At 50.9% G+C, this 6,864-nt stretch overlaps 1 non-coding gene across 1 annotated transcript; it reads right to left on the reverse strand.

Annotated features, from left to right (window-relative positions):
- Nucleotides 1-5,601: 5,601 nt before the first annotated feature.
- On the reverse strand, nt 5,602-5,703 carry LOC138252461 (U6 spliceosomal RNA). Its single transcript, XR_011195207.1, has one exon. It is a non-coding gene; the product is annotated as a U6 spliceosomal RNA (small nuclear RNA).
- Between the last annotated feature and the right edge of the window lie 1,161 nt (nt 5,704-6,864).

The raw sequence follows: 6,864 nt of genomic DNA on the forward strand, positions 1-6,864 counted from the left end.
GGAGCTGCATCTCACATGGCCCCGGAGGGCCATGCAACGGACTCTGATTTCACCAGTGAGACGGAGGGCGAGGGGGGCTCCACAACGGGGACACGTGGAGACATCAGTGACACCGACACGTCCTCGGAAGGGAGCTCCCTTGTGGTGGCGGCAACATCCGTGCCCACCGCAACAACAGGTACAGCCGCCACCCAGCGCACCAGCTCCGCCCTCCAAGCAGCCCCTCAGTTTCGCCCCGTGCCCGCTCGCACACCAAGGCGGGCATCTCCTTCGCCCCAGGCACCTCAGGCCCTGACCCAGTTACCCCTGCTGCCCTCAGTGAGGAGGTCATTGACCTCCTCCGGACGCTCATTGTTGGGCAGTCTACCCTTTTGAATGCCATCCAGGGGGTGGAAAGGGAGGTGCATCGGAGCAATGCATACCTGGAGGGCATTCATTCGGGTCAGGCTGCCCATCAGCGATCGTTCAACGCTCTGGCCTCAGCACTGACGGCAGCCATTGTCCCTGTCTCCTGCCTCCCTCCTCCAACTCCCTCCACCCAGTCCCACTCCCCTGTTCCTCTGCCTATCCCAGACACAACTACAGACCAGCCTGCACACACCTCAACACCCAAGGTCAGCTCATCCAAACATAAGCACCACACATCCCACAAGCATTCACACAAGCAACATCCACATGCAGACATGCCAACAGCCACTGCCTCCTCTGTGTCCCCCTCCTCCTCGTCTCCCTCCTCCCTCCCTGTGACGTCTCCACTCACACTTGCATGCACCACTTCATCAGCCACTACGTCCATCACCATCATACCCACCAGAACACTCCGCACACGTGCAGTCACCACCCCCACTGCCATTTACACGTCCCCTGTGTCCTCTCCCAGTGTGTCTGTCACCCCCTCTTCCAAACCACACAAACGCAGGCAGCTACCCACCCAACAGCCATCCACCTCACGACAGCCTCCGTCACAAGCACCTGCACCCAAAGACAGCACACTTGACTCTCCTACAACCACATCCTCTTCCTCCACTCCCATACCCACTGCACCTACCCTTCCCATTGCTCCTAAAAAGTTTTTCCTCTCCAAAATGAACCTCTTTCCATCACCTGACCAACCCCCTCCATCTCGTAAAAGTCCAATCAGCACCTCAGCCACCACAACCCCTGGACCTACAAGGACCATAGTCCAGGGATATTGGAGTCCACCACCTTCGAGGGCAGCTACATCGGCCAGCAGCAAAGGGACAGCCAGCCCACCCCCTGGGAAAAAATCCAAAAAAGGCAAGGGCCGGCGCAAGAGGACAGAGACGGCAGCCTCCACAGGCACCACCCTGGCACCGTCAGGAAGTGGGGTGCCACCTGGCACATCTCCAAAGGGAGGCAAGGGCCACAGAGGATCAGGCAAGGATGGTAAGGGCAGCACGGCCGACAAGTCCGGCAGCAGGCGAGCTGCCCAGGAGGGCCCCACCAGCCCCATTCCGGGGGTGAAGGAGTACACCCACGGGCACGGGACACCAGCACAAGAGGGCCCCGCAAGCGAGAAGTCGGATGGCGAGTGAACACCATATATTGGCCGGATCTGGTGCCCTGGAGACACATGTGAAGAACTGCTGAACAGGGCCCTTCAAGACAGGCACCGCTGAACAGGGCACCGCCGTCTCAAGAACCGCTGAACAGGGCCCTTCAAGACAAGCACCGCTGAACAGGGCACCGCCGTCTCAAGCACCGCTTAACAGGGCCCTTCAAGACAAGCACCACTGAACAGGGCCCTTCAAGACAAGCACCGCTGAACAGGGCCCTTCAAGACAAGCACCGCTGAACAGGGCACTGCCGTCTCAAGCACCGCTGAACAGGGCCCTTCAAGACAAGCACCGCTGAACAGGGCCCTTCAAGACAAGCACCGCTCCGCTGGGCCCTTCAACTCAAGCACCGCTCCGCTGGGCACCGCCGTCTCTGCACCGCTCCGCTGGGCCCTTCCTCTCAAGCACCGCTCCGCTGGGCCCTTCAACTCAAGCACCTCTCCGCTGGGCCCTTCCTCTCAAGCACCGCTCCGCTGGGCCCTTCCTCTCAAGCACCGCTCCGCTGGGCCCTTCAACTCAAGCACTGCTCCGCTGGGCCCTTCCTCTCAAGCACCGCTCCGCTGGGCCCTTCAACTCAAGCACCGCTCCGCTGGGCCCTTCAACTCAAGCACCGCTCCGCTGGGCACCACCGTCTCTGCACCGCTCTGCTGGGCCCTTCAACTCAAGCACCGCTGACACATTGGCAGAAGGGGCAGGCCCGGATCAGTGTCGGACAGGGCTGCACGATACACTCTGGGCACCAAGACTCCTCCAGTACCGCTGGAGTCTGTCATCCACTTGAGAGACTGTGGCTTTGCACTCACCAGGATGGCACAGTGGGCAAGCCACCCACTGTAGGGACTTGTGAGACTGTGGCTTTGCACTCCCCAGGATGGCACAGTGGGCAAGCCACCCACTGTAGGGACTTGTGAGACTGTGGCTTTGCACTTCCCAGGATGGCACAGTGGGCAAACCACCCACTGGAGAGACATGAGAGACTGTGGCTTTGCACTCCCCAGGATTGAACAGTGGCCATGGAGGCCCCTCGTGGATCTGGCGTCGTGGACTCATGTGGCTGAGGTGCCCCCCCTTCCCTTCCCCCTGAGGTGCCTGTAGTTTTCCTATCTGATGCCCCTGCAGTGTTCTCTCCAATGGATTTGGGTCTCATGTGTGGGCTTTGCCCATGTGTTGAGGACCATTGGCCCACGTACAATGACAGAAAGCCAATTTTGACGGGACAATTTACATATGTGTATATAGTTATGGGATGTTCGACTTACTTATTTACTTAGCCTTACAATATATTTGAATTCCAATAACATATTATTTTGTCTTTGCATTCTTCCGGGGGGTGTCACTCTGAGTTGTTGCTCTGCATTAGTGTGTAGGTAGTTGGGTGGGGTGTGTGTGTCGCGTATGTGTGTGCCCGTATTCTTTTCTCCTCCCCCTCCCCTGTGTCGTAGGTGCAGTACTCACCGTTGTCTTCTGCACCGGCGTTCGTGCTCCTCGTGGAGTGTGTAGGGTGAGCGTTTTCCCGTTCGTAGTCTGTTTCCGCCGTATTTTTATCGGCGGGGCTCCCGCCCCGGAAAAGGTGGCGGATTGGTGAGTTGTGATAGGGTGGGCGGTACATTGTCTGCCGCCTGTCTGTTGGCAGTGACCGCCGCGCTGTTTGTCTGTCCCGCCGTGGCAGTCGGAGTGTTAAGGTGGCAGTCTGTGTTGGCGGTTCCCGCCAGGGTCAGAATTCCATTTTTTTGGCCGCCTGCCTGTTTGCGGGTTGGCCGCCGCTTTAACACCGACCACCAGGGTTGGAATGACCCCCTATATGAGCATGTAGTCTGCATATAATAATATTGCATGTGTGGTTTTCCTGCATCATCCTAGCTTAGTGTGCAATAGGCATGCTAATTGTTCAAACACCAAGTTGATGGATAGGATACCTGAATAATCTCAGCTACTGGCAATCATATGGAATTGCATTCCAGTCCATCATTTTCACCCACCAAGCCACTCTAAACAAAGGCCTGCTTTATGCAAATTAACATCAACTATTCTCCTCTTGTGAACAGTCCTTCCTGAACTGACAGGCGAGCTCACATCAGAAGGGACAACAGACCACCCTAGATTAGTTTGGAACTATTTAGGGCTCTTGAGTGAGGTATAGCTTGAGTCCTATGGCATAACAAACACAGAACCCACATCTGGATATACCCATCACACTTGGGGCATCACATGCATAAACAACAAGTTGATGGATGGAATGCTTTAAATAATAACAGCCACTGGCAATCACTCAGGCGATATTCCAGTCCATTCCAGACAAAGTCCTGCCTTATACACATTAGTACAACCCCTCTCCTCATGGGATCTGTCCCTCCTGAACTGCCAAGCAAACCCCCCTGCCTAGAAGGGACACCAAGTAATACCGGACCAGTTTTGACCTACTTAGGTCTCATCAGTGAGGTTTAGCTTGAGTCCTATGGTACAGTGAGTAGGGGACCCTCGTATGAGCATACCCATCACACTCAAGGGATCAAATACAAAAACAACAAGGTGATGGCTGGAATGCTTGAATTAATCGGAACTAATGGCAATCACTTTGGGCCAAATTCCAGTCCCTGTTTTTTTGACAACCATGCCACTCTTGACAAAGTCCCACCTCATGCAATTCAGTACCGATCTTCCCTTCATGGTAACAATACATCCCAAAAAAGCAGGCGAGTAAATGTAGTAAAACATTTTATCATTTCCACATTTATTTAACTGCTAAAGCTGCACGCATACTTTGATGCCTGTTTTGTTTTAGCACATTACGCAGCCATATATAAAAAAAAAATACACTTACATGTAAATATTAGCAGTATATACAAATATGTTATCCTGTGCTTATGTTTAATAAAATCTCATCCTGTTTTTTAACCTCACATGCTGTGTTTGCTCAGCTGTTGGTCTGGAATTCCTGAATGACGGCATGGACAGTCACTTGCAAAACACACAGGGGGTTATTACAACTTTGGAGGAGGTGTTAGTCCGTCCCAAAAGTGACGGTAAAGTGACGGATATACCACCAGCCGTATTACGAGTCCATTATATCCTATGGAACTCGTAATACGGCTGGTGGTATATCCGTCACTTTACCGTCACTTTTGGGACGGATTAACACCTCCTCCAAAGTTGTAATCAGGCCCTTTGTTTTCTGTCTGTATATATCTGCAAAAATCAGTAGAACTGAAAACCATGAGCCTTAATTATATTGATCCCCTTCTATGTGTACTGTTCTATACATTGGATCTTTCGGTGCTTATATATGTGTGTGTTTGTGAGTATGTGTGTGTGCGTGTGTGCCCTTTTGCCAGTGTGTGCACTTGATAGCTGGCCCTTTTATTTTTGTGAGAGTCATAATGCAGTGGGCCAACTCCTTGTTATCCACAGGCCAACGCCTGACACACCCAGGTAGAACCACAGGCTGGGAGAAAGGGAGATGGGTTAGGGCACTTTAAAGAGCTTCGTACCCTTCCTACCTTCTGCCCCTCTCGTCACTGATTGCCAAAACCTCTCTACAAGGGTGCAGGGTGAAAATTTCTTGGACCTCAGAACTTGGTTCCTCACCTGGCCTGGTATTCCTAGCTTACCCGAGCAATCTGGTGGCAAGGCTGACTTTAGCAGTTCTGCTGAAAAGGGGGCTCCCATATGGCCCAGATGCCATCATTTCCATAGGCTCTTCTCTCTGTCCTGCTTCCCACAAAGCAATGCGTCACTGGCAATGGTATAGAGTTGGGGTCGCGGTTAAGGATAATAACAGGGAGGCTGGAAAATAGAAAGAAAAGTCACAGAAATGCTGAAGTCTCCCTTTCTAAATGCAGCTGGACACTGACATTGGCCCGCAGGAGCGGTTATAGGTGTACCTTTTCTACTGCGATGGTAAACCACTTAAGAATGTCGAGGAGTGACCAATTCAAAAATACAAATGGAGAGGAAGGCACTGGAACTTGCTTTATTATTAAAATAAAACTTTCAAACAAAGGACCTTTCTCTCTTGAAAGCTGTTAAAAATATGGAACGCTTCACAAATGTGTGTGTCATCCTTCCACAGGGGCTAATCTTCTCTGTATCACTCTAATTTTAGTATATGTGCTGCCGAAGCAAGCACACTTCATGGGTGAGACTTCAATGTATACACACTCTCTGAATCTATGGTCTTCCATCATAGGGTGGCCTGACAGAGCTGATTGGATGGCCAGTAAGCATGCAAATCTGAGACGCAGGGCAATAAGGCGTGACAAGTAACAATCCAGTTCTCTTCCCTACATTTGTGGTCCAAAACTTCACGCATTGTAAGCATCTTGATTACAGCAGGTTGCAAAGGCTCATGGTCCAAACTACAGGCAAACAGCATTGTGACATCACACCGCCTGGGGAACATTGGTGGAAGAGGTGAGTCAGCTGCACAGTAGGCTAGGTGAAGGCCTCTTGGAGTGGGATGGTGTTGTGGTTGGGTTACAGGTCAAAGAGAGCACATGACAAGGTGTCTTAATTTTCCCCTGTATTTGAATAGTAAATGCTTTAGTGTTGTACCTGCCTACTTACTAAGGAATCCTGATGCTCATCAACATACAGCTGTGGAACTGACGATGTTAAACCAGACTCTTTAGGAAACTGAGGCTTATTAAAAGCATTTCTTTGGTGCTGGGACTGCTTGGCCTAGCTTTTATGTCCTTTCCTCTCCTATGGTCCTTGGTGTAAGTTACAAAAACCTGACAGAACGTAATTTCAGGAGGGCAGGTAAGTTTACTTGCAGCTTCAGTGTGTGTTGCAAATGTGGCTACATATTGTGATAGAATAAAGTTTTAAGACAGAAACACACACACTAGCGCACGCATTCTCTAGAACTCTCTGAAGGACAATGAGAAAGACGCTCTTACCTGGGGCCAGTGGCGCAATGGATAACACGTCTGACAACAAATCAGAAAATTGTATGTTCGATTCCTATCTGGTTCAGAAGGGTTGCCAGTCCCTTTTTTCATGAAACTACACTTGAGTTCTTAATTATCTCAGACTTCTTGTAGGATTACCATTCTAGTGGATAGCAATAATTCCGTGGTTAGGATGCTGTGATAGCAACCATGGCTAGATGAAAGTTTCATTATTGTACTGGATTTTATGTGCCTGAACTTTGAATGTTTCCAAAGCCTATGCTTTTTGAACAAGGAGGAAAAACTTCACAACATGTGTTTTCCGGAGTGAAAATAGTTTTACTTCAAGGATCAAAAAGGGTCACAGGGGTCTCAAAAATTGGTTGTGCAGGATTGGT

The sequence above is a fragment of the Pleurodeles waltl genome, chromosome 8, assembly GCF_031143425.1.
Source record: "Pleurodeles waltl isolate 20211129_DDA chromosome 8, aPleWal1.hap1.20221129, whole genome shotgun sequence".
NCBI lineage: Eukaryota > Metazoa > Chordata > Amphibia > Caudata > Salamandridae > Pleurodeles > Pleurodeles waltl.